General features: G+C 43.7%; 1 protein-coding gene across 6 annotated transcripts in view; it reads right to left on the bottom strand.

Annotated features, from left to right (window-relative positions):
- Positions 1-26,862, bottom strand: part of CDH20 (cadherin 20) — a 507,006-nt gene that overhangs the window by 168,558 nt on the left and 311,586 nt on the right. For 2 of the 6 annotated variants that reach the window (XM_056520981.1, XM_056520980.1), the window contains one exon: positions 18,048-18,175. The exons of the other annotated variants lie outside the window; for them this stretch is intronic. The gene's annotated coding sequence lies outside the window, so the exon portion shown is untranslated. The remainder of the gene's footprint in view (positions 1-18,047; positions 18,176-26,862) is intronic. 6 annotated transcript variants of the gene reach the window in all.

Genomic DNA, 26,862 nt, shown 5'->3' with positions numbered 1-26,862 from the left:
GATCCCATAAGGTTCTGAGTTCAATCCTCAGATAGGACAGATGATTATAGAATTAGTTTTTTCATTTTTTGTACATTTCAATGTAGGAGAACTGTGAGGTAAATCTTCAGTAATGTTCCCGAGCGCCAAATTCATCAAGTGGCGTATGACTTTTCATGAATTTGGTGCAGGGAGTTAACAAACAATGTGACTTTTCATGACTAAAATCTATATATATATAAAACTCAATGGGTGAGATTTATTAAAGCTGTCTATGTCCCGCATCAATATAGACCAAACTTCAGAGCATTAGGCCGGACTATTGTGCGCCTAATTTATCAAAAGTCGCACGGCTCTTGATAAATTCTGTTCACAGACTTTGGGATCTATGCTTTAGACTGTATTTAAACCATCTCCAACATGGTCTGAACATACAGCGTACTTGTTACGCCGAGCGCTCCGGGTCCCCGCTCCTCCCCGGAGCGCTCGCTTCACTCTCTCCGCTGCAGCGCTCCGGTCACGTCCTCTGACCCGGGGCGCTGCGATCCCGCTGCCAGCCGGGATGCGATTCGCGATGCGGGTAGCGCCCGCTCGCGATGCGCACCCCGGCTCCCCTACCTGACTCGCTCCCCGTCTGTTCTGTCCCGGCGCGCGCGGCCCCGCTCCCTAGGGCGCGCGCGCGCCGGGTCTCTGCGATTTAAAGGGCCACTGCGCCGCTGATTGGCGCAGTGGTTCCAATTAGGGTAATCACCTGTGCACTTCCCTATATTACCTCACTTCCCTTGCACTCCCTTGCCGGATCTTGTTGCCATTGTGCCAGTGAAAGCGTTCCTTGTGTGTTCCTTGCCTGTGTTTCCAGACCTTCTGCCGTTGCCCCTGACTACGATCCTTGCTGCCTGCCCCGACCTTCTGCTACGTCCGACCTTGCTTCTGCCTACTCCCTTGTACCGCGCCTATCTTCAGCAGCCAGAGAGGTGAGCCGTTGCTAGTGGATACGACCTGGTCACTACCGCCGCAGCAAGACCATCCCGCTTTGCGGCGGGCTCTGGTGAAAACCAGTAGTGGCTTAGAACCGGTCCACTAGCACGGTCCACGCCAATCCCTCTCTGGCACAGAGGATCCACTACCTGCCAGCCGGCATCGTGACAGTAGATCCGGCCATGGATCCCGCTGAAGTTCCTCTGCCAGTTGTCGCTGACCTCACCACGGTGGTCGCCCAGCAGTCACAACAGATAGCGCAACAAGGCCAACAGCTGTCTCAACTGACCGTTATGCTACAACAGTTACTACCACAGCTTCAGCAGTCATCTCCGCCGCCAGCTCCTGCACCTCCTCCGCAGCGAGTGGCCGCTCCTGGGCTACGCCTATCCTTGCCGGATAAATTTGATGGGGACTCTAAGTTTTGCCGTGGCTTTCTTTCCCAATGTTCCCTGCATCTGGAGATGATGTCGGACCTGTTTCCCACTGAAAGGTCTAAGGTGGCTTTCGTAGTCAGCCTTCTGTCCGGAAAAGCCCTGTCATGGGCCACACCGCTCTGGGACCGCAATGACCCCGTCACTGCCTCTGTACACTCCTTCTTCTCGGAAATCCGAAGTGTCTTTGAGGAACCTGCCCGAGCCTCTTCTGCTGAGACTGCCCTGTTGAACCTGGTCCAGGGTAATTCTTCCGTTGGCGAGTATGCCGTACAATTCCGTACTCTTGCTTCAGAATTGTCCTGGAATAATGAGGCCCTCTGCGCGACCTTCAAAAAAGGCCTATCCAGCAACATTAAAGATGTTCTGGCCGCACGAGAAATTCCTGCTAATCTACATGAACTTATTCACCTAGCCACTCGCATTGACATGCGTTTTTCCGAAAGGCGTCAGGAACTCCGCCAAGATATGGACTCTGTTCGCACGAGGCGTTTCTCCTCCTCGGCTCCTCTCTCCTCTGGTCCCCTGCAATCTGTTCTTGTGCCTTCCGCCGTGGAGGCTATGCAGGTCGACCGGTCTCGCCTGACACCTCAAGAGAGGACACGACGCCGTATGGAGAACCTCTGCCTGTACTGTGCTAGTACCGAACACTTCCTGAGGGATTGTCCTATCCGTCCTCCCCGCCTGGAAAGACGTACGCTGACTCCGCACAAAGGTGAGACAGTCCTTGATGTCTACTCTGCTTCTCCACGTCTTACAGTGCCTGTGCGGATGTCTGCCTCTGCCTTCTCCTTCCCTGCTGTGGCCTTCTTGGACTCTGGATCTGCAGGAAATTTTATTTTGGCCTCTCTCGTCAACAGGTTCAACATCCCGGTGATCAGTCTCGCCAGACCCCTCTACATCAATTGTGTAAATAATGAAAGATTGGACTGTACCATACGTTTCCGCACGGAGCCCCTTCTTATGAGCATCGGATCTCATCATGAGAGGATTGAACTTTTGGTCCTCCCCAATTGCACCTCAGAAATTCTCCTTGGACTTCCCTGGCTTCAACTTCATTCCCCAACCCTGGATTGGTCCACTGGGGAGATCAAGAGTTGGGGGTCCTCTTGTTCCAAAAACTGTCTAAAACCGGTTCCCAATAACCCTTGCCGTAACTCTGTGGTTCCTCCAGTAACCGGTCTCCCTAAGGCCTATATGGACTTCGCGGATGTCTTCTGCAAAAAACAAGCTGAGACTCTACCTCCTCACAGGCCTTATGATTGCCCTATCGACCTCCTCCCGGGCACTACTCCACCCCGGGGCAGAATTTATCCTCTCTCTGCCCCAGAGACTCTTGCCATGTCCGAATACGTCCAGGAGAATCTAAAAAAGGGCTTTATCCGTAAATCCTCCTCTCCTGCCGGAGCCGGATTTTTCTTTGTGTCCAAAAAAGATGGCTCCCTACGTCCTTGCATTGACTACCGCGGTCTTAATAAAATCACGGTTAAGAACCGCTACCCCTTACCCCTCATCTCTGAACTCTTTGATCGCCTCCAAGGTGCCCACATCTTCACTAAATTGGACTTAAGAGGCGCCTATAACCTCATCCGCATCAGAGAGGGGGACGAGTGGAAAACGGCATTTAACACCAGAGATGGACACTTTGAGTATCTGGTCATGCCCTTTGGACTGTGCAATGCCCCTGCCGTCTTCCAAGACTTTGTCAATGAAATTTTTCGTGATCTGTTATACTCCTGTGTTGTTGTATATCTGGACGATATCCTAATTTTTTCTGCCAATCTAGAAGAACACCGCCAGCATGTCCGTATGGTTCTTCAGAGACTTCGTGACAACCAACTCTATGCCAAAATTGAGAAATGTCTGTTTGAATGCCAATCTCTTCCTTTTCTAGGATATTTGGTCTCTGGCCAGGGACTACAGATGGATCCAGACAAACTCTCTGCCGTCTTAGATTGGCCACGCCCCTCCGGACTCCGTGCTATCCAACGCTTTTTGGGGTTCGCCAATTATTACAGGCAATTTATTCCACATTTTTCTACCATTGTGGCTCCTATCGTGGCTTTAACAAAAAAAAATGCTGATCCCAAGTCCTGGCCTCCTCAAGCAGAAGACGCCTTTAAACAACTCAAGTCTGCCTTTTCTTCGGCTCCCGTGCTCTCCAGACCTGACCCTTCCAAACCCTTCCTATTGGAGGTTGATGCCTCCTCAGTGGGAGCTGGAGCTGTTCTTCTACAAAAAAATTCTTCCGGGCATGCTGTCACTTGTGGTTTTTTCTCTAGGACCTTCTCTCCAGCGGAGAGGAACTACTCCATCGGGGATCGAGAGCTTCTAGCCATTAAATTAGCACTTGAGGAATGGAGGCATCTACTGGAGGGATCAAGATTTCCTGTTATTATCTACACCGACCACAAGAACCTCTCCTACCTCCAGTCTGCCCAACGGCTGAATCCTCGCCAGGCCCGGTGGTCTCTGTTCTTTGCCCGATTTAATTTTGAGATTCACTTTCGTCCTGCCGATAAGAACATTAGGGCCGATGCTCTCTCTCGTTCCTCGGATGCCTCAGAAGTTGATCTCCCTCCGCAACACATCATTCCACCTGACTGCCTGATCTCCACTTCTCCTGCCTCCATCAGGCAGACTCCTCCAGGAAAGACCTTTGTTTCTCCACGCCAACGCCTCGGAATCCTCAAATGGGGTCACTCCTCCCATCTCGCAGGTCATGCGGGCATCAAGAAATCTGTGCAACTCATCTCCCGCTTCTATTGGTGGCCGACTCTGGAGACGGATGTTGGGGACTTTGTGCGAGCCTGCACTATCTGTGCCCGGGATAAGACTCCTCGCCAGAAGCCCGCTGGTTTTCTTCATCCTCTGCCTGTCCCCGAACAGCCTTGGTCTCTGATTGGTATGGATTTTATTACTGATTTACCCCCTTCCCGTGGCAACACTGTTATTTGGGTGGTCGTTGATCGATTCTCCAAAATGGCACATTTCATCCCTCTTCCTGGTCTTCCTTCTGCGCCTCAGTTGGCTAAACAATTTTTTGTACACATTTTTCGTCTTCACGGGTTGCCTACGCAGATTGTCTCGGATAGAGGTGTCCAATTCGTGTCTAAATTCTGGAGGGCTCTCTGTAAACAACTCAAGATTAAATTAAATTTTTCCTCTGCATATCATCCCCAGTCCAATGGACAAGTAGAAAGAATTAACCAGATCTTGGGTGATTATTTGCGACATTTTGTTTCCTCCCGCCAGGATGACTGGGCAGATCTCCTTCCATGGGCCGAATTCTCGTATAACTTCAGGGTCTCTGAATCTTCCTCCAAATCCCCATTTTTCGTGGTGTACGGCCGTCACCCTCTTCCCCTCCTCCCTACCCCCTTGCCCTCTGGTCTGCCCGCTGTGGATGAAATTTCTCGTGACCTTTCCATTATATGGAGAGAGACCCAAAATTCTCTCTTACAGGCTTCTTCACGCATGAAGAGGTTCGCGGATAAGAAAAGAAGAGCTCCCCCCGTTTTTTCCCCTGGAGACAAGGTATGGCTCTCCGCTAAATATGTCCGCTTCCGTGTCCCTAGCTACAAGTTGGGACCACGCTATCTTGGTCCTTTCAAAATTTTGTGTCAAATTAATCCTGTCTCTTATAAACTTCTTCTTCCCCCTTCTCTTCGTATCCCTAATGCCTTTCACGTCTCTCTTCTCAAACCACTCATCCTCAACCGTTTTTCTCCCAAATCTGTTCCTCCCACTCCTGTTTCCGGCTCCTCGGACGTCTTCTCGGTCAAGGAAATTTTGGCTGCCAAAAAGGTCAGAGGGAAAATTTTTTTTTTAGTAGACTGAGAGGGTTGTGGTCCTGAAGAGAGATCCTGGGAACCTGAGGACAACATCCTTGACAAAAGTCTGCTCCTCAGGTTCTCAGGCTCCAAGAAGAGGGGGAGACCCAAGGGGGGGGGTACTGTTACGCCGAGCGCTCCGGGTCCCCGCTCCTCCCCGGAGCGCTCGCTTCACTCTCTCCGCTGCAGCGCTCCGGTCACGTCCTCTGACCCGGGGCGCTGCGATCCCGCTGCCAGCCGGGATGCGATTCGCGATGCGGGTAGCGCCCGCTCGCGATGCGCACCCCGGCTCCCCTACCTGACTCGCTCCCCGTCTGTTCTGTCCCGGCGCGCGCGGCCCCGCTCCCTAGGGCGCGCGCGCGCCGGGTCTCTGCGATTTAAAGGGCCACTGCGCCGCTGATTGGCGCAGTGGTTCCAATTAGGGTAATCACCTGTGCACTTCCCTATATTACCTCACTTCCCTTGCACTCCCTTGCCGGATCTTGTTGCCATTGTGCCAGTGAAAGCGTTCCTTGTGTGTTCCTTGCCTGTGTTTCCAGACCTTCTGCCGTTGCCCCTGACTACGATCCTTGCTGCCTGCCCCGACCTTCTGCTACGTCCGACCTTGCTTCTGCCTACTCCCTTGTACCGCGCCTATCTTCAGCAGCCAGAGAGGTGAGCCGTTGCTAGTGGATACGACCTGGTCACTACCGCCGCAGCAAGACCATCCCGCTTTGCGGCGGGCTCTGGTGAAAACCAGTAGTGGCTTAGAACCGGTCCACTAGCACGGTCCACGCCAATCCCTCTCTGGCACAGAGGATCCACTACCTGCCAGCCGGCATCGTGACAGTACTTTCAGCCGATGCGAAAAGTCACTTTTGATAAATTCAGCACCAATGCATTTTTCCCATCTAAAATAGACTAGACTGCATCATGTTCTAAAAAACCTCTAAAGCAAAAGTCGCAAAAAAGTTGCACATACTTTGACTGCGACTTTCTGTGTGACAAATTTAGACAAAAATTTAGGAAAAACTAGTCTAAATCATTTGATAAAACTCCCCCAATGTGTGTGTGTGTATATATGTTCCAGCATCACGTCCAAACGGCTAAAGATATTAACATGAAACTTGCCACACGTTACTTATATGTCAACAACAAACATAGGATAGGTTATTTAACCCTTACCCCCCCCCCCATTTGCCAGGGTCGGGGTTTTTGTTTAAAGTCCCATGCAAGTCTATGGGAAATATATGTTACTGCATAACTTCCAAACGGATGGAGATATTGCGATAATACTCTGTCACACGTTACTTATATAGCCACTTAAAATATAGGATAGTTAATTTAACCCTTAACTACCCCCATTTGTGAGGATTGGGGTTTTTTGTTTAAAGTCCCAGGCAAATCAATGGGAAATGTATGTTTCCACATAACTTCTGTACGGTTGGAGATATTTCAATACTACCTGGTACACATATTACTTATATGTCAAATAAAAAAGATATGATAGTTAAATTAACCCTTACCTACACCCTTATACATAAAAGATGGGTTTTTGTTTCAAGTCCCATACATGTACATGGGACTTCCAGTACCTTACTCCACAAGCTCCACTCTGCATCTCCTAGTGAATATGTCAATCCGGCTTGTAAGCCACATCTGATCTCACAAAGGCACGCCCACTGTTTAAGCCCCACCCCGTTTATTCTCTACCCTTTTTGCTCATCTGTTTGCCTTGCAAATCATGCCTAGTCCCACAAAGCCACGTCCCCTTCTATTTTCAGCTTAAAATATCTTCATCACAAATCACTCCCACCTGAGGATAGGATATGAGGATGGGACTTAAGGACGGGATATGAGGATGGGATATGAGATTGGGATATTAAGATGGGATATGAGGTTGAGATAAGAGGACAGCAAATGTGGTCGAGATAGGAGGTCGGGATAAGTGGGCGGTATGTGAGGTCAGGATATGGACAGGATGGGAGGATGGAAAATGAGGACGGGATATGAGGTCGGGATATGAGGACGGTATATTAGGTCGAGATAGGAGGACGGGAAATTAGGTCAAGATATGAGGTCGGGATATGAGGTCGGGATATGAGGACAGGATATGAGGTCGAGATAGGAGGATGGGAAATGAGGTCGCGATATGAGGTTGGGATATGAGGGCGGTATATGAGGTCGGGATATGAAGATGGGATGGGAGGATGGGAAATGAGGATGGGATATGAGGTCGGGATAAGAGGACGGTATATAAGGTCGAGATAGGAGGACAGGAAATTAGGTTGAGATATTAGGTCGGGATATGAGGACAGGATATGAGGACGGAATATGAGGATGGGATATGAGGTTGAGATATGATGATGGAAAATGAGGATGGAATATGAGGACGGAATATGAGGACGGGATAGGAGGTCGGGATAGGAGGTCGGGATAGGAGGTCAGGATAGGAGGTCAAGATATGAGGTCGGGATATGAGGACGGGATATTAGGACAGGATATGAGGTCAAGATAGGAGGACGGGATAGGAGGCCGGGATATGAGGACGGGATATGAGGTCGGGATATGAGGAGGGGATATGAGGTCGAGATAGGAGGACAGAAAATGAGGCCGAGATAGGAGGTCGGGATATGAGGGCGGTATAGGAGGTCTGGATATGAAGACGGGATGGGAGGATGGGAAATGAGGACAGGATATGAGGTAGGGATATGAGGACGGTATATAAGGTCGAGATAGGAGGACGGGAAATTAGGATGGGACATGAGGCAGAGATATGATGATGGAATATGAGAACGGAATATGAGGACTGGATAAGAGGTCGGGATAGGAGGTCAGGATAGAAGGTCAAGATATGAGGTCGGGATATGAGGATAGGATATGAGGTCGAGATAGGAGGACGCGATAGGAGGTCGGGATATGAGGACGGGATATGAGGTTGAGATAGGAGGACGGGATAGGAGGCCAGAATATGAGGTTGAGATATGATGGCGGGATATGATGACGGGATATGAAGTTGGGATATGAGGATGGGATATGAGGCTGAGATATGGGGATGGGATATGGGGACAAGATATGGAGATGGGATATGGGGTTGGCATATGAGAACAATATATGAGGATGGGATATGAAGTCAAAAGCTTCCTCCAACAAGGATTAAGAAGGAAAATCTGGGCAACGCTGGGTATTTAACCCTTACCCACCCCCATTTGTGAAAGTCAGGGTTTTTATTTAAAGTCCCATACAGGTCTATGGGAAATACTGTATATTAGGGATCGACCGATATTAATTTTTTAGGGCCGATACCGATAATCTGTGAACTTTCAGGCCGATAGCCATTAACTTATACCGATATTCTGGTATAAGTTAGCGGCTATTTCTCCCCCCCCCCCCCCCTCGCCCCATAGAAGCCGCTGCAGATCAATGATTTAAATCGGGTGCTTTAAATCAATGAACTGCAGCGGCTTTTGTTGGTCCAGAGACCGCCGCCGCCACCCGCTTCTCTCCCCCTGCCGGTCCTGGGGTCCTCCTGAGTCCAACCACCACTGCCGCTGCCCCTCCCCCCCTGCCTATCCTCTTGCCAAAGACCACCGCCGCCTGCTTCTCCCACTCTGCCGATCCTGAGTCCAACCACTGCCGCTGCTCGCTTTTATCCCCCTGCCGGTCCTGAGTCCAACCATCGCCACTGCCCCATTGCCTCCCCCATCCCCGGTTTTATAATTACCTGTTCCCGGGGTCCACGCTACTTCTGGCTCTGGCGGTGTCCTGAGCTGTCACTGTGCGCACTGACAGTGACGTAGCGTTGAGGACGTCACTCGTCATTGCGCAGCGCAGCACACAGCAATAGGGCAGGACGCTGCAGGAGCCAGAAGTAGCATGGACCCCGGGAACAGGTAATTATAAAACCGGGGATGGGGGACGCAATGGGACAGCGGCGGCGGTCTCTGTCCGGGGGCGGAGCATTATTGGCAAGGTAATTGCCGATACCGATAACGTCCAAAATTGTGAATATCGTCCGATAACATCGGTCAAACCGATAATCGGTCGATCCCTACTGTATATGTTACTGCATAACTTCCAAACAGCTGGAGATATTTTAATAATATTTGGTCACATGTTACTTATATGTCAAATAAAAATATATAATAGTTAAATTAACCCCTAACCTGCCCCCCATATGTGAAGGATGGGGTTTTTATTTCAAGTATATAGGACTTCTGGCACCTTACTCCACAAGCTCCACTCTGCTTCTCCTGGTGAATGCGTCAGTCCGGCTGGTAAGACACACCCTCCCTGCATGCCATGTCCCATCTCACAAAGACACTCCCACCTTTTAAGCCACACTCCTTTTTATTTCATCTTGCAATATCTTTACCACAACACAGCCCCACCTGAGGATGGGATATGAGAATTAGAAATGAGGATTTTCTATGGGGACGGGATATGAGGTCGGGATATGAGGACGGGATATGAGGTCGGGATATGAGGACGGGATATGAGGGCGGGATATGAGGACGGGATATGAGGATAGGATATGAGGACGGGATATGAGGACGGGATATTGGGTTGGGATATGTGGACGGGATATGGTGACGGCATATGGGGTCGGGATATATGGACAGGATATAGGAATGGGATATGAGGACGGGATATGGGGTTGAGATATGAGAACAAAATATCAGGTCGGAACAAGAGGAGGGGATTTGTGGTCAGGAATTAGGCATGGGATATGAGGACAAAAGCTTCCTCCTTTGTTGCTTTTCCTCCCCCACAAGGATAAGGTAGGAAAATCCGAGCATCACTGGGTACTCAGCTAGTAGTAAATAAAAGTAGAAGTGTATTGATAAATCTCCCTCTTGGTCCCAGCAATGGGGTTTGTTTTGCCACCTATTGTTATTTTAATGTAGTTACCCAGTCTTATTACAAATGTGCAGTCACAAAGTAACACAGCCGTAAGCAGCTCTGTGAGGTTGTTCTTTTAATCTTGTGGCATCAGATCAAAGTCAATGGTTGACAAGAACTTGGCGAAATCTGTGTAATTTTCTATATTTATATCTGGTAAATGGCTAAAATTCAATTACGCCTCTGTGCCTTATTTTGATGAAGCAGCTGAATAAAAATGGATAATGTGAAGGCTAGAAGACTATGTTGTACAGCTTTTCTTCTTCTAAATGGAGACTGTCCAGACAATAGGCTTATGGCCTGGAATATGTAGTTGCTGTCAGCTGTCATTAAAGCTATTTGCATGTTTTATTGTGTCAAAGTGAATGCATTGCTTTAATGCACACACACTGTTTCTAGAACAATGGGCAGCTCTGCTCTTTGCTTCTTGTCAGAAAGTACAGTAGTGTGAGAACTAATAATATGCTTCAATATCTGGTACGGTTCTATTAGATGAGCTCCCCTGTGCTCTTATATGCTTTATACTTCAGAAACTCACAGATGCATAGCAGTAAATTACAGTGTTAACACTTCAATAAATGTGTAGTATAACAGGAAAAGACTGTTAAAGAAGTGTTTTCTTTGTAGAACACATCCGCAGCCTTATAGAAAATGAATCAACATGTATTACAGTGGTTTAGAAAGATACCATAGGTAACATTGGGTGAATAAGAGTCAATGCTGGCAGTGGAAGTACCAATGGCCTTGATGTGAGAGATATTCCCTTATGTGTGACCCTTTTATAAGCACATTTTAAAGTCATCACTTTTAAATCAAAGTCGTTTTTTGGTTTGATTTATCATCAAATGTCTGGCCTTTTGGGCAACAGAAAACGATCTAGCTCAAACACACGGCAAATAATGACAAAAAAGAGGCAATAAAAATACACCGGAGAAGCTTATTCATTCTCTTGACATAACAGCTGCTGTGAAATACATGAACCCAGGATTGCTATAGCCTGTTATTTTAGTAGAATGGAACCATTATAAGCTTAATGCTTATTTCTATGAGAAACTTAAAGTATGGAAAAAGTTTGTAACTTTGTAGAAAAAAAAAAAACTATAGTTGTTGGACACAGTAGTAAAGTTGCCAGAGACATCAATGTTTTAATTTTATATAGAGCTTAAAGGGGCTGCAGTGCACCTGGCATATGTAAAACAAAGGGGACTCCATAGTAATGGAGAAATGGTCCTCCTATTATAGTTGCATATTCTATTTTATCTGAGCACTATAAATATTATAGTTAAAATGACCAGTGGGATCCTAGTACAGGGACCTTTAAGATACAAAATGTTTCTATAACATGCCTTCGGACCATCAACTCCCTGTTGTCTGTGCCATACTCTCTTGCCCCGGTCGCCACCATGCTGCCTCTCCTCCTGCTATGGTTCCTAGTATGGCTCATACTGTGCATGAACCTTCTCTGCAACTAATAGGGACAGCGTGCACACCTCAAATCTGTCCTCCAACTATTCTGGTCCGGCATTACCTAGGTATTGCTGCTCCACCACCTCGCCTGTGTCTGAGCAACATTGGGGTTTTCCATAGTGATGGTGTCCTGACAAGCTGTGCGGTTCTGATTCCTGTGTTTGACCAGTTATTGATCTTCTGAGCTCCATGATCATGTTAAATCACAAGCAGTCCGTTTAGACTGGATCCCACACAACATTTTTAATGTTTCCATTTCATATTTTATTTGGTGTTTTTATGGCTTTTTCAGGTCAAAACTGCAATGGCCAGATGTTACTTTGAAGTCTATAGGAAATTACTGAAAATATTACAAATACAGTGGTCCAGATTTATTAATCAAAAATAATTAATTACAATAATTAAAGTATTCATTCAGCAGGATACCAACCAACCGCAGCTCAGCTTTTGTTTCTCAAAATGAGCTGTGATTTTTTTTTTTAATGCAACATGCTATGGGTATGTTTTTTTTTGGGTGTTGTCGGCATAATGCCAGTCTTTTTATTATTGTTTTTAAGGTGGAAGCCAGTGCATATAGAGGAGTAACAGCTCCGCTTGTTATATTTTTAGGAAAACCTTCTGCCACCCTATTGCCAAATGTATGTCTGTTGCATGCTTCTGTACTTCAAATGTAAGTCTGTCTGATTGAAGATTGTAACCATCAATAATTTTGTGCAAGTATAGCTTACAGTACACTTGGACCCTCTGTCTCCCTAGACTTTATTTACTATCTGGACTTCAATTCATTTACATCTGCTGGAACAGTACAGTGAGGTGTGCCCTATATTCTCTATGTGAAGCAGAAAGCCTGGTGTTCTGAGGCCTATGTGACAGTGGTAAAGGAAAAGCTCTGTCAGTCTGTGGTTGACACAGAAGAAACAAACTGCAAAGGTGAATTTTGACAGAATGCAGAAAGTCTATGATGTCTATGTTTTGCCACTCATTGTAGTACAATCTCATGTACTCCTGCAAAGGATATAATTCTCCTAGGAAACACTTAAGTAATATCCTGCATTAGCCATTGGATTCTAGCCATTGGAAAGATGTTTTCACAAGAGCCTCAAGTAGTACACTGTCCAGGACCAGTGCTTTGTGGCAATGCTCACACTGGTGCTCTGTGGTGCGGTGTCCATTGCTGCCGTGGTGCCATATCTTTGGGGAGGCGTGGCCCAGGGTCTCGTTCTGGTGCCATTGGGGCTGCTCTGCCAGTGGGCTGTTCCTAGTGTGGGCACTGGTGTTGCAGCAGTGGTTGTACCGCTCAGTGCAGCCCCATTTTATGCTAGGGACCCGCTACTTACAGGTGGCCGTGACGTGGCTAGGGGGCTTGCACTTCATAATCATTAAAGAGGTACTCCCTGTCAGGATCCGGGTACTGTGAGGATACTGGTGGTGGATCCTCTGTGTCTTTGGGATGATGACGTGGGCCGTACCAGGGGAACGGAGTCTAAGGGGTTACTGGTATTCACCAGAGCCAGCCGCAAAGCGGGATGGACTTGCTGCGGCAGGTAACCCCCAGGTCGTTCCACCCGATAGCAACTCAACCCCGACTGACGGCTGAGATAGGCGCGGTACAAGGGATTAGGCAAGAGCAAGGTCGGACGTAGCAGAAGGTCAGGGCAGGCAGCAAGGATCGTAGTCAGGGGCAACGGCAGAAGGTCTGGAACACTGGCTTGGGACATACAAGGAACGCTTTCACTGGCACAATGGCAACAAGATCCGGCAATAATGGGAAGGGGAAGTGAGGTAATATAGGCTAAGGCACAGGTGAAGTTACTAATTGGACCAGGCACCAATCAGGGGCGCACTGGCCGTTTAAATCGCAGAGAACCGGCGCGCGCCCTAGGGAGCGGGCCGCGCGCCGGGACTGGACAAACGGGGAACAGGTCGGGTAAGCAGGCTGGGATGCGAACCGCGAGCGGGCACGTCCCGCATTGCGGGTCGCATCCCCGCCAGAGACACTAGCGCAGCGCTCCCGGTCAGCGGGTCTGACCGGGACGCTGCGAGCAGGTAAACGCTGCGAGCGCTCAGCGTAACACTCCCCTGGTAAACATTTTTTTTTTTAAATCAACAGGTGCCAGGTGACAGATTTGTAAATTACTTCTATTACAAAATCTTAATCCTTCCAATACTTATCAGCTTCTGTATGCTCCACAGGAAGTTCTTTTTGAATTTCCTTTCTGTCTGACCACAGTGCTCTCTGCAGACACCTCTGTCCATTTTAGGAACTGTCCGGAGAAGGATAGGCTGGCTATGGGGATTTGCTTCTACTCTGGACAGTTCCTAAAATGGACAGAGGTGTCAGCAGAGAGCACTGTGGTCAGACAGAAAGGAAATTCAAAATCCAAGTACTTCCTGTGGAACATACAGCAGCTGATAAGCACTGGAAGGATTAAGATTTTTTATTAGAAGTAATTTTCAAATCTGTTTAACTTTCTGGCACTAATTGATTAAAAAAAATGTTTTACAGTGGAGTATCCCTTTAAGTACACTAATGACCTGTTAGTTTAATAAATTTTGCTTAGAAACCTTAGGTCACTGTGCATTTTGCAGATGTGCTACCATGTCTGTTTTCTTTTCTATTTGAATTAAACATTTTTTATTTCCACACTTACTTGTGTCGTATATACCAAGTTGAAAGAAAATGATCTCATTCTTTCTTTTAAAGTTTGCTATTTGAGAAAAAAAACTTTGTTTTGAAAAGGAATAGGCTGTTTATTCCCATCCATTTACAGTATCTAAGCAGCAGTGTCAAGTGATCATTTACAGAAATGCAGAGTGGTAAATATATGCTGAAATACGTTTAAGGAAAACATGCAATGGGGTTTTCTTGTGCATAGATATAGGAAAGCAGAAAAAAAGAAAAGGTAGACACTAAAGAATAAAAATTGGTATTTGGCGCCTTTACAATGCGATAAATTTTAATCTACGGGAAAGCTGCAAGGACCTGGATACTTTAATGAGATTCTCCAGTTCTATTTCAGAGCCCTGGCTAGAATGCATTCAGTTTCCTAGCCGTCAGTTTTCTAATGTAGGAAGGGTATATACTGTATAGCTTTTGAAGCTGAGAAGCACACTGATAATGAAAAATGAATGTGAACTGCTTAATATTTTGATCAGAGAGTTCTTAGGTATCGGAAAACAAAGCGGGATGGCAAAAGTCTCCCTCTGCATTGAAAAACTGAGCCTGCATCGGAAATTCTGAAATGAAATGGTGATGTCTTTTCTAATGTACATTTGACATTGCTCTGGTCAATATTCTCTCAATTATATTTAATAAGTTGACTTCCTCTCTTTAATTAAATCTCAGCAGAAATACTAGGTCTGATTTTATACCAACTTTTTTTTATTATTATTATAATCCTCTTGTTTAATGATTTTCTATTCTGGTGTAGTAAAAAGGTGATGCGGTGTACCCTTGTGAAGGAGACCCTTTATCTAGCTCTTGTAAGTGTGATGGATGAGACAGGCTCTGTATACAATGGAGATGCATCTTTTCCAAAAATGACTTGAATCATAAAACTCAGCCAGGCAAGAGCTGATGTAAATGATAGACATATAAAGTAGCCATGTGTTGTAAATCACTTCATATAAATCCTTCAACAAGCTTGAAAGAGTTTTGGTATCTTACACAACATCCAATGATTGTTAAAAGGACACACTTTCCAGGAGCGCGGCATATAAGGCCACTGTAGAGGATGTAGTGTTAGATGTGCTAAGCCTAGGTCTGCACGGTGCGTTTTAGCACTATTTTATTGAATTTTGAATGCACCACAATTTTACATCCAGAATGCATATGATTTCAATTTAAATCTTTGTGGTTTTGCTTTGTAGTTATTGGTTATTGCAGTTTTTACAGGTAGAACACATTTTTTTTAATTATTTTCCCTGTTAAAAGCACACTGTACTAAACCACCTTGCCAAATAGTGCAATTCATTAAAAAATTAACATGTTTATGTGGTAAAAAGGCAATGCTTTTTATCACTCTAGGTCAACCGGAGAAAAAAAAGCTACATTTTCCTAAAAAACTACAAACACCATACCCAAACACCAAACACAATGCTGCCAAAACATCACCATAGGGTAAAAAAAAATAACAAAAAAAATTGTGGGTCTAGAGTTACATATTTCCCTATTGAATCCCAGTGTTTTGGGGCATTTTCTTCACAGAAACACAAGTTGAATCATAGTCTAAGGCTAGGTTTCCACACAGTTTTTTTCCTTACATTTTTTTGGAGAACTGCCATTGCAGTTTTTGCGCCAAAACTAGAAGTGGATCCAGAAAAGAAAAAGAAAAAGAAGTGTAAGTCCTTCCTTTATATTTCCCATTCCTTTTTATATACACTTCTGGCTTAGGCTCAAAAACTGCAGTGGTAGTTTTTTTCCAAAACCATGCATAAAAAAAATACATGTGTGCATATCTATCCTAAAAGTTGCAAAACAAGATATTAAAGAAGTACTCTGGTGGAAAACAAATGTTTTAAAATCTGTTGTCAGAAAATTATAAAGATTTGTAAATCTATTTGAGAATATTATGCCTTCCAGTACTGCTGTATGCTACAGATGTTGTATAGTTCTTTCCAGTCTGACCACAGTGCTTTCTGCTGATAACTTTGTCCATGTCAGGAACTGTCCAGAGTTTCCAGAGGTTTACTATGGTGATTTGCTTCTGCTCTTCTAAAAGAACTAGTTCTTCTCTGATGAATATGTGGTGGACCACCGGTGTATGGCGGAACCACGGGTGTAGTGGTGTAGAGCATAAGAGAAAAGTCTGAATTGTAATGGCCACCCCTTTATGTAGTGGGGGCTATACTAAAGCCCATTGGTCAAGCTGCGGGTCATGGGTTAAGCTGGTGCTCTCTGGGTAACATCATGTGACAACATAACATAACATGTGACATTTCACAAGTCCTTTAGACAACTCGCAGATCCTTTAGACTAGCTATACATTAGGACACTGACTACACATAAGGTAGGATAAATAACATTATAGAAACAGCAGGGGAGACCCTGCAGGGGAGACCCCAGTTCACCGAGGGACTCAACCTTTCAGGGCCTAACTGCAGTGCAGGACCATGTCCTGTACTGGGACATTACAAATATACTGCAAACTTGCTGCATGTTTCCTCCAAGTTGCAATACACTGTATATAGTGCACAGAGGCATACCTAGTGCCACTAATGTCTCTGGCGAGGTGCTATATTAGGTGCAATATAGTCTTCCTAAAATCAAAGCTGGTCAGCACAACTAGATTTATTATTTGGGATGATCCAGTGTCTGTGTTTCATACATTCTTTTTTGAACTTACAGGACAACCTTAAAGGTGTACTCCGGTGCAAAACTTTTTTTTTTTTAAATCAACTGGTGCCAGAAAGTTAAACAGATTTGTAAATTACTTCTATTAATAAATCTTAATTCTTCCAGTACTTATTAGCTGCTGAATACTACAGAGGAAATTATTTTCTTTTTGGAACACAGTGCTCTCTGCTGACATCACAAGCACAATGCTCTCTGCTGACATCTCTGTCCATTTTAAGAACTGTCCAGAGTAGGAGAAAATCCCAATAGCAAACATATTCTGCGCTGGACAGTTCCTAAAATGGATAGAGATGTCAGCAGAGAGCACTGTGCTTGTGATGTCAGCAGAGAGCACTGTGTTCCAAAAAGAAAATAATTTCCTCTGTAGTATTCAGCAGCTAATAAGTACTGGAAGGATTAAGATTTTTTAATAGAAGTAATTTACAAATCTGTTTAACTTTCTGGCACCAGCTGATTTAAAAAAAAAAAAGTTTTCCACCGGAGTACATCTTTAATAAAATATTTACATCTATTATAGACAAAGAGGAAAGATGTGTTATTTTTGAATAAAGATTGAGCGTTACAAACAAAAGGCTACAGAAAGCCTCCTGCTTCTTATAATCTATTACATATTTCAAGCTATAACCATGTTTACACTAAGATGGCAATCCCCTACAAACTATTTTTGTGTTTAAGAAGGATGAATAACAATGTAAACATTTTCACTTAGCATGCATTAGCACTAATGGATGGCCTATGGGCTAAAGGCTACCCACAAGGCATGCTAACACAAGCGTTAGAACCTCGAAAATATTTTTAGTCCTCCCTAGGCTCCAGTCTATCCTGTCCCTCTTTTGTAACTTATCAAACTTCAAGATCAACCCTGGTAAGTCCTATGTCCTAGCCTCCTGCCGTTAAACATCTCTCCGAGTCCTCTCCTTATAATTGGTCGACGCGATCCATTACATATTTAGAAATTAATCCGTTCAAATTTTCAAGACCTCTACTCCTTGAACTACTCCACCCTAATCCTTAAACACCCCATACTTGTCTTGGTCTGGGGGCAAGAATATGGTTATGTCTAATCTTTCCCAAAATTACCCACCTGATGCAAGCCCTACCCATTGCTATCCCACATACCTTTTGCCTCTCTCTGAACAGATTACTCTTGTTCTTTATTTGGCAAGGAAAGAAGCCAGACTTGAGTTGTGCATGGTGTCCATAGTTCACTCCTAGCCCCACTGTGTCAATGGTTGATGTGAACAAGTCTATAACAGAGAAAGTATGTGGTGTACGCTGTTACTTGTGAATCTGGGCAGCTCTATGTTGAAAGTACAATTTGTAGTTGACATATGAAATGCAAGAAACACTTTTGGTCAATAAGAACAAGAATGGCAATACCAAGGTATTGTGCTTTATAGGCCGACTAAAAGTTGGACCATAATATGGACTTCTAAGACAACTAGCAGCAAGTTAACTTTTTGTACTAAGTTGGCTTCATGAAAGGATAGATTTTGGCATCTTTATGTAAGTTTTCTATTTTTTTTAACACTACATTGATAATATAGTGTTTTTAGATTGCCCATTTGTAAGCCGCTTTTCCCACTGTCACCACCAGGGGTGTGTATTTAAATGGTAAACAGGGTCCTTTGAAGCTCTGCAAAAGTATGAAACAGTGGTCACCCATCTTGTTGATACATACTGGCGTCCATGCCTTGAGCAAGATAAGGAAGAGAATTCAAGTAGGTAGGTAACTAGGTAAATAGCCAGGTACCTGCATATTCTTGGAAAAACTATCTGAACAAGATACAATGGGAAAGTGCTACTTATTTTTTTTCCTATATTTTGGCCAACTTCCTAATGTCAGATACCACAGGACACCTTGAGAGGTCTGGTTGAGTGCAGGTCAAAACTGTTCTTGTGCCATGAGCAGAACCTGCATTACTAAGAAGGTGGTTTTAATGTTATGGCTAAACAGCATATGTTATTTCATGGAAACGTATTCTAGTAGGGCGGGATCTTAAAATCTGAGCCCAACTATATTTATCTGTACATTTCACAATTAACAGAAAGTTAATGAAACATATTTTTCTCTGTAGCTATTGCTGCAATATATCTGCCATCCTTTATACCAAATGCCTTGCACTCTGCTCAAATATGTCAGTACAATAATATTTTCCACATTTGGTTTGCTGTACTGTGAAAGAAAATGGTTATTGAGTTTCTTTTGTTATAAATTCAGAATTAGACACACTTGATGAGCTCATATTAGAATAGACAAGATTTGTTCTATAGCTGTGGGCAGCAGGTAAATTGCAGGATAGTTAGAGAGAATATTTGCCTTTTCTTTAAAGAAATACCTACATTTGGCCTCAGACTTGAACAAGGGTTATAAGAAATCACTGGCTGTCAAAAGAAACATAATCTAAAAAAAATAAATAAACAAAGGCGCTCCATAGCATAACCACACCATGGGGCGGGTATGGACAAAGGCCGCTTACCAGTGGTGGTTGTGAAACCTCATACACAACAATGAAATGAGCCTATGAGGAAAGGATCCGGTCCCATCTGCAGCTCTCCTGCTACTGAATACCGAGGAACACTTGTAGACTTCAAAGCAAGGATGCAGGATCAATGGAGCACTAAAGGGATACACCACATCAAGGACGGTAAAAAGATAGTTTATTCAAGAACGTGCAACATGCTTCACTGCGCATGCGCAGCTTCCTCAGACATTAGAGAAAGCTGCCCAAGGAAGCTGTGCATGTGCAGTGAAATGCGTTGCCTGTTCTTGAATAAACTATCTTTTTACCGTCCTTCATGTGGTCTATCCCTTCAGGGCTCCATTGATCCTGCATCCCTACTTTGAAGTCTACAAGTTTTCCTCAAAAACAAAGATAAAGCTGCAACCTACACTATACTCAACTAGAAGTATTTTCCCTTTCAACAAGTGATTATGCGGTGGCTACGGGAATGGTGAGTAGGCTGTAGTGTTGTAGTCCCTGATGGCTAAATAGTGCAACACAAAGTTCCTCACAAAGTTCCCCACATTACAATTTTTCAAATATAGCTATTTCCTTACTTAAAGCCCAGGAACGAGACTTCTGACAGCCAGATTTTGGTGAGCAACTGTATTTTTACTGAACTCCTCAGCAATATCCAGAATAACAACAGTCACTTGTCTACGCAGCTTGGGTAGTACAGCTCTATGGAGTAATTTCAATGATGATTCTAGGCACCATCAGACTATTATAAAATAACACTGCCATACCACAACCACACACTGTATTACAACCACGTAATGACTGAATAACATCATACTGTTACCAAATAATTCTGCCACTTCAGGACCACAAATTACCATCATATAGTGACTGAACAAAACTCAGTTATAAATGATCTAATTGAAAATGTATCCTGCTTAGGGATAACAGGTCTACACAGAACAACAACATTTTAAATTCAAGTCAATGGCATTAGCTGCTTAAGGAAATTATCTGTTCGGGTCTTCAGGACCAAGCAATTTTTCCATTATTGTATCACTGCATTTCGTTCAATGTAGCTGTATGAGGCCTTATTTTATTGTGGTATGAGTAGTATTGTTCAATAGGGGATCATACCCCAGTCAATGATAATATTAAAACCACCTGCTTAATATTATCTAGGTCCAGTAATATTATATTATGCTGCCGTAAGAGCTCAATGACACTCAGCCGTGAACTCTACAAGTCCTTTGTCCTAAGGCAATGGTTCTCAACCTTTTTTTTGCCTGAGTACCCCTTGACAACCCATTCTCAAAAAAATGTACCCCCATATTAGAGACATTTTGTAATGATTATTGTATAATTCATATGCTTTATTTTCCTCTATAACGGGCCCCCTGTTCCTCTCCCTAGCTCCCCAGTCCCCCGATTTTCAGGTGACTTCTTCTCTAACCGGAGTTGCTTACTTTTCTTTTCTTCACTATCTGGCCTAGACCGCCATTAAGATTTCTCCCATACAAGACTTCTCCACAGAACCAGCCAAACAAACATTTTAGGCTCCTTTCTGCAGTACAATACCCACCTATTCACAAACTCCCCATGTTTATTGTCACACACAGTAATAGTACCCACTTTGCATCCCCATAAAGATGTTATGCCCCCAATATAGCTGTATGCCCCAAACTGCACCCATATATAATTGTAGGCTGCCATACTGTCCCGCTTTGGTGGTCCAGTGCTCCTCTGGTCTGGGGACCTACTGCTATGGCTTATAGCTAGCTGTAGGTCCTCGGTCTGCAGGGGCAGTGGAGCAACAAAGCTGATGGTATTTACTGACCACAGCAGCCCAGTGCCCACCCTTCCCCTTTGCTGTCGTCCTGCTCCGCTCCTCGGTGCAGTAACGTCAGCCTACCCTTTCTTTCAAAGGTTTTTTTTTTCAAGTACCCCCTGGAGAACTGCTATGTACCCCTGGTTGAGAACCACCGTCCTATGGTATCTGGCCTTAAAACATTTGAAGAAGTGGACAAGCAGTGCTGTAACTTATGAGGTGGGGACTTTTTTTTAAAGTACATCCTAAAGAAAGTAGGATTTCCTATCTGCAGAAATGACAAAAAAGTGGAGGGCAGGAAGAATGAGATCAATAACCATACCGTACACACCACTAAATTTTAGCACAATCTACACCTGCTCAGAGCAGATGTAGATTTCTGAGGCTGTTGCACAGGCACCTGGATTTCTTAAGAGACGTGCACCTTTTCATAAATTCAGTGTTATCCTACCCTGGTGGGGGTACACTTAAGACATCCCCTTGGTGTTCTCCACTACATAAAAAAAAATCTTATGAGCTTATTACGGTTATATTGATATACATAGAGTTCAGTTTATGTGACATTTTATTCCAGAAGTGTCCTCATCTCTCTATTAAAGGTCAATTTATTTTATTCGTCAGTTCGTGAATTTTCGAGGTGCACCTTGTGTACTGTACTAAAGAGATGCACATGTTTTTTGATTCCTTCACAAAAGAAACAGCAAGTAACATCAATGTCCAGAGTGTTTAATCGATATCGCCATTAGGCGGGATAGCTTCTTTCAGTAAATAAAGTGTAGTTTAGCTTAATTTTCTTAGATCAATTCTCCTGTGTGTAATTCCTGTAGATGACATTCACATGGGGTCATAATTTACTGACTTGGCAGCATTTCAATAAATTAAGAGTCATTCAGATTCCTGTTTATTTTTTAATTTGTGGAATGTATGTAGTTCTCCGCCGCAAATTAGTCTCTCATTTGTCAGAGTCGTGCAGAGCAAAAGATGTGGTTTTCCCATCAGTCTTGATCACACTGTGCAGTGCCAGCTACCATGCTGCTTTGACACTGAAAATATATTCAAGAATCCAGTCAGCGAGTGAGATTCCAGCAGTGCAGATGATTTGATTATTTAGTAACAGTTTATTTAATAAGACATATGCAAGATTTTCTACCTATTTCTATGATGAGTCCAAAAGTCATTGAATGCATCAATGTCTGACAATTTGTAATGAAGTTTTCAAATGAGATGAAAAAACTTGTAGGGAATAAATGAACATTAGATTTAATTTAGTTGGTTTGGGTTTAGGCCTAGCTGATGACTTTAACTGGTACTAGGAGTCGCCTGTAGATTTTTAGGGAAGAACTGAGCTAGATTTGTCTAATACTTATGGAGTCACCAGAGTGCTCCATTAAAATGCTTTTATTAACTGTTTCCTGCAATGTGTATAAAGGTTTCTCTGATTCATGCATAGAATTATATAGAAGAAAAACTGTGTATACCAATAGAATGCTGTCAGCCAGTTCACCCACATTAAACCCAATACACTGGGTCATAGTGTGGGTGAACAGGAGTCCATACATAGGTCACTTACTTTTTAGGTTTTCTTGCTGCCGATTTGTCGTCCGCTAAAGTTCCGTAATTTTGGCTTCATTTGTGCTCTGAAGCCCCCCTTTGGGTTCCGGAGGAAGGGAGCTTAGCCCGCTCTCCTTGTTCGCATATTCATTTTCTACCTGAGAGCAGTGCTCTGTCTGCCCCTTTTTACCCAGCTCATGCGTCCTGATGACGGGAGGGAGCTCTGCACAGTGTAACTGTGCATGCGCCAGTCCCTCGCTACACCCAGATGTCGGGAGTAGCAAGACTTCCGAAAGAGGTACTTCCGGGTGTAGCAAGGGACCGGCGCATGCCCGGTTACACTGTGATCAGGGTGCGAAAGCTGGGTAAAATCTTCAGCGCATGCGCTCTGCAGACAGAGCGCTGCACTCAGAAAAAAAATTAATATGCGAACAAGGGGGGCGGGCTAAGGCCTCTTCATCCGGAACCCAAAGCAAGGATGTTGGTGGGGGACTCGCCTTCAGAGCGCAAATAAAGGCAAAAATTACGGAACTTTAGCAGACCATAACTTGGTGGCAAGAAAACCTAAAAAGTAAATGACCCGTGTATGGACTCCTGTTCACCCACACTATAACTCAGTGTATTGGGTTTAGTTTGGGTGAACTGGCTGACAGTTTTCCTTTAAAGGGGTACTCCGGTGAAAACCTTTTTTCTTTTAAATCAACTGGTGGCAGAAAGTTAAACATATTTGTAAATTACTTCTATTAAAAAATCTTAATCCTTCCTGTACTTATTAGCTGCTGAATACTACAGAGGAAATTATTTTCTTTTTGGAATGCTCTCTGATGACATCACGAGCACAGTGCTCTTTGCTGACGTCATTATAATAATAATAACACTTTATTTATTCTTGTCCGTAGTGGGATTTGAACCCAATTCCCCAGCACTGCAAGGCAGCAGTTCTATCCACTGAGCCACCATCCTGCCCTTAGCAAACTTCTGCTATGCATGGTTGCTAAAATGGACAGAGATGTCAGCAGAGAGCACTGTGCTCGTGATGTCATCAGTGTTCCAAAAAGAAAGGAATTTCCTCTGTAACATTCAGCAGCCAATAAGTACTGGAAGGATTAAGATTTTTTAATAGAAGTAATTTACAAATATGTTTAACTTTCTGCCACCAGTTGATTAAAAAGAAAAAAGGCTTTCACCGGAGTATCCCTTTAATAGGACACCTCCTCCTTTTTTCCATATATATCAAAAGCAACACAACTTGAGAAACCATAAAAGTGTTTGACATGGGTAGTTATATTTCTTTAGGAATTTTCTTAAAAGCAGGCATTAAACGGATTTTCAGGTGATTTGCAAAAAATGTATATCCTATATCCTTGATAAAATAAAAAAAATAACCTATACTTAAAGGAGAACTGCGGCGCAACACTGCTGCAAAAACTAAAGAAACAAACTTTAACTCAACTTCCTATGTTCCCCCGTTGTGCCGATATTGGTGTCCCATTCATTTGATGCTGCTCTGCTTCCTACTTCTTGGGCTCGGATCATCACACTGCAGTCAGCGTATTGCCATTTGCAGCGATGTCCTAATATGTTGAGTGCACTGACATGTAAGAAGCCTGGGCAGCAAGGAGAAGGCAGGGCCCAGGCTCCTTACATGACAGAGCACAAGTCCCCTCTGGCCCCCAATCTCCTGTTTTCTTCCTGTTTCTGAGACGAGCACTGGTTGCAGGACCTGCCAGCTCAGCCATGATCCTGTTGTGTCCTGTCCCTGCCAGTGGTTTGATAAGTGAGCAGGTCCTGCAACCTGTGTTTGATGTAAAAACATTTCTGAAATATAGATAAGCCTTTTAAAGGCTATGGACACCTCGGCATAATGTTTTTAATAGATTTTTTCCTGATTGCAAAGAAAACTTTTTAAATAGTCTTCACTAACAATTTTTTACTGCTACTGAAAGATAAGTCCATCAGTTTCTAAAAATGTTTTTTCTCTCTCAGTATTAGAGATAGGGGCAGGGGGTGAGGGTTGGGTTTTACCCACCCACTAGGATTGTGCATGGCACCTACAAGCCAGAGGCTTGCATAAAACTATGGCGTTCAAGTCTTACACAAGTATTGGGCTTGGTTGTGCCGTGAAAATTTAAACTCATTTCCTGCTGCCCGAATAAAACTGGACTTAAAGGGAATCTATCATGTCTATGTCATGCTCAGAGCTCAAGTGTCAAGAAGATATTGACAAGCCATGCACACCTCCCCCACTCCTCCCTGCCTTGCTTGACTCATTTCTGAGAGCCAAACACTAGGAAGGTATGGTGGAGGGAGGAGGCATGCATGCTGTGGTTTAGCAATGCCTTCTTAATTCTTGAGCTCTGAGCATGACATATTGCTGACACTTTTTCTAAGAGAGAATAGATCCCTGAACACATTTAATAGGTATTCAATGTACAGTGATAAAATTAGCTTTCTTTATGAGAGAGCAACAATAGAAATGTAATAATGTAATTACAATGAGGAATACTGTGGTCAGCTTCCCTCAGGCTTATAGGGGTACTCCACTGGAAAACACTTTTTTCAAATCAACTGATGCCAGAAAGTTAAACAGATTTGTAAATTTTAAAATCTTAACATTTCCAGCTGCTGTATGCTACAGAGGAAGTTATATTCTTTTTGAACTTTCTTTATGTCTGAACACAAGTGCTCTCTGCTGACAGCTTTGTCCATGTCAGGAACTGTCAAGAGCAGGATAGGTTTGCTATGGGGATTTACTCCTACTCTGGACAGTTCCTAAAATGGACAGAAGTGCCAGCAGAGAGCACTTGTAGTCAGACAGAAAGGAAAGTCAAAAAGAAAAGAAATTCCTCTGTGAAGGGTTAAGATTTTTAAATAAAAGTAATTTACAAATCTGTTTAACTTTCTGGCACCAGTTGATAAAAAAAAATGTTTTCTAGTGGTGTACCCCTTTAAATAGCAGCTTACAGGCTATAACTGCATGGCATATGTAGATAAGGTAAACTTTAAATTTCATGTTACTTTTTTTTTTTTTTTTTTCCATTTAGCTATTTGTATTAGCTATTTAGTTATTTGTATTTCTTTGCCAAATGTTTCCTTCCTTCAGGAAATTTTAAAATTGATAAACCTTTAAATGCCATAAGTCTTCCAATAAATGTATAGAACAGAGTATTTTTGAAGCTAAAACTTCCTTTTGTTAGCAAAAGGTCATGTAGAACACACACAAAAAAGTTCAAATTTGATGGCAGACAAAGAAGAGATATACAGGTCTTTGTTCTTTACCCTTTGTAATTATCTCAAAACACCCACACAGGCTGAACAATAAATGCTGAAAAAATAAAAGTTCTTAGGAGAATTACAGTGGTTTACTAACTACATTGAGGACTGTTTCCCACAAAAAGAAAAATATTAAGAATGGTGTACTCACTTAGTTAGCATAGTTTAAATTACCGTAAACTGAACAAACTAAAGAAAATATCTTATTATTGACTGAATGGATGCATAGCAATGATGATTAATGTATAGAATTGGCACTGTCGGATCCAAAAATCTTTAATATGTTGTTACTGATGAAAATTAACCCCTTAAAGACACAGCCCATTTTGGTCTTAAAGGGGTACATCGCCCCTACATATCTTCCAAAGGATAGAGGATAAGATGTCTGATGACGGGGGATCTCGCTGCTGGGACACCCCCCCCCCCCCCCCCCCCCCCGTGATCTCCGAGCATTACCTGGCATTCATTTAGAATGCCAGCTGCTGCACCGGAGGCTTGTGATGTCACAGCATGGTGGCTGTCAAACTCCTCCTATAGACTTACATTGAGAGGGTGTTGAAGTTTTGCAACATCTTGAGGGCCACAGTTTAAGACCACTGATGTAAAAGGAGAAACGTCCAGTTTGCAGATGGGATTATTCCAATGAACAGTTTTACATTATTTATTTGTTATCATTATCCCTTATTGCGTTATTCTTTCAGATTTTTTCATCAATCACTACCTGTAAATGCATTAAGCTACTGAACACAAAGGGTGGCTCTCTGTAACCTGGCTCTGAAGAATTCTGATCACGTCTAGTCATAATCGCTGTTGTTAAATC

This window comes from Hyla sarda, chromosome 5 (assembly GCF_029499605.1).
Source record: "Hyla sarda isolate aHylSar1 chromosome 5, aHylSar1.hap1, whole genome shotgun sequence".
In the NCBI taxonomy this organism is placed as follows: Eukaryota; Metazoa; Chordata; class Amphibia; order Anura; family Hylidae; genus Hyla; species Hyla sarda.
Note: the sequence above shows the minus strand (reverse complement) of the source record. Positions and strands in the feature narration are given on the sequence as shown.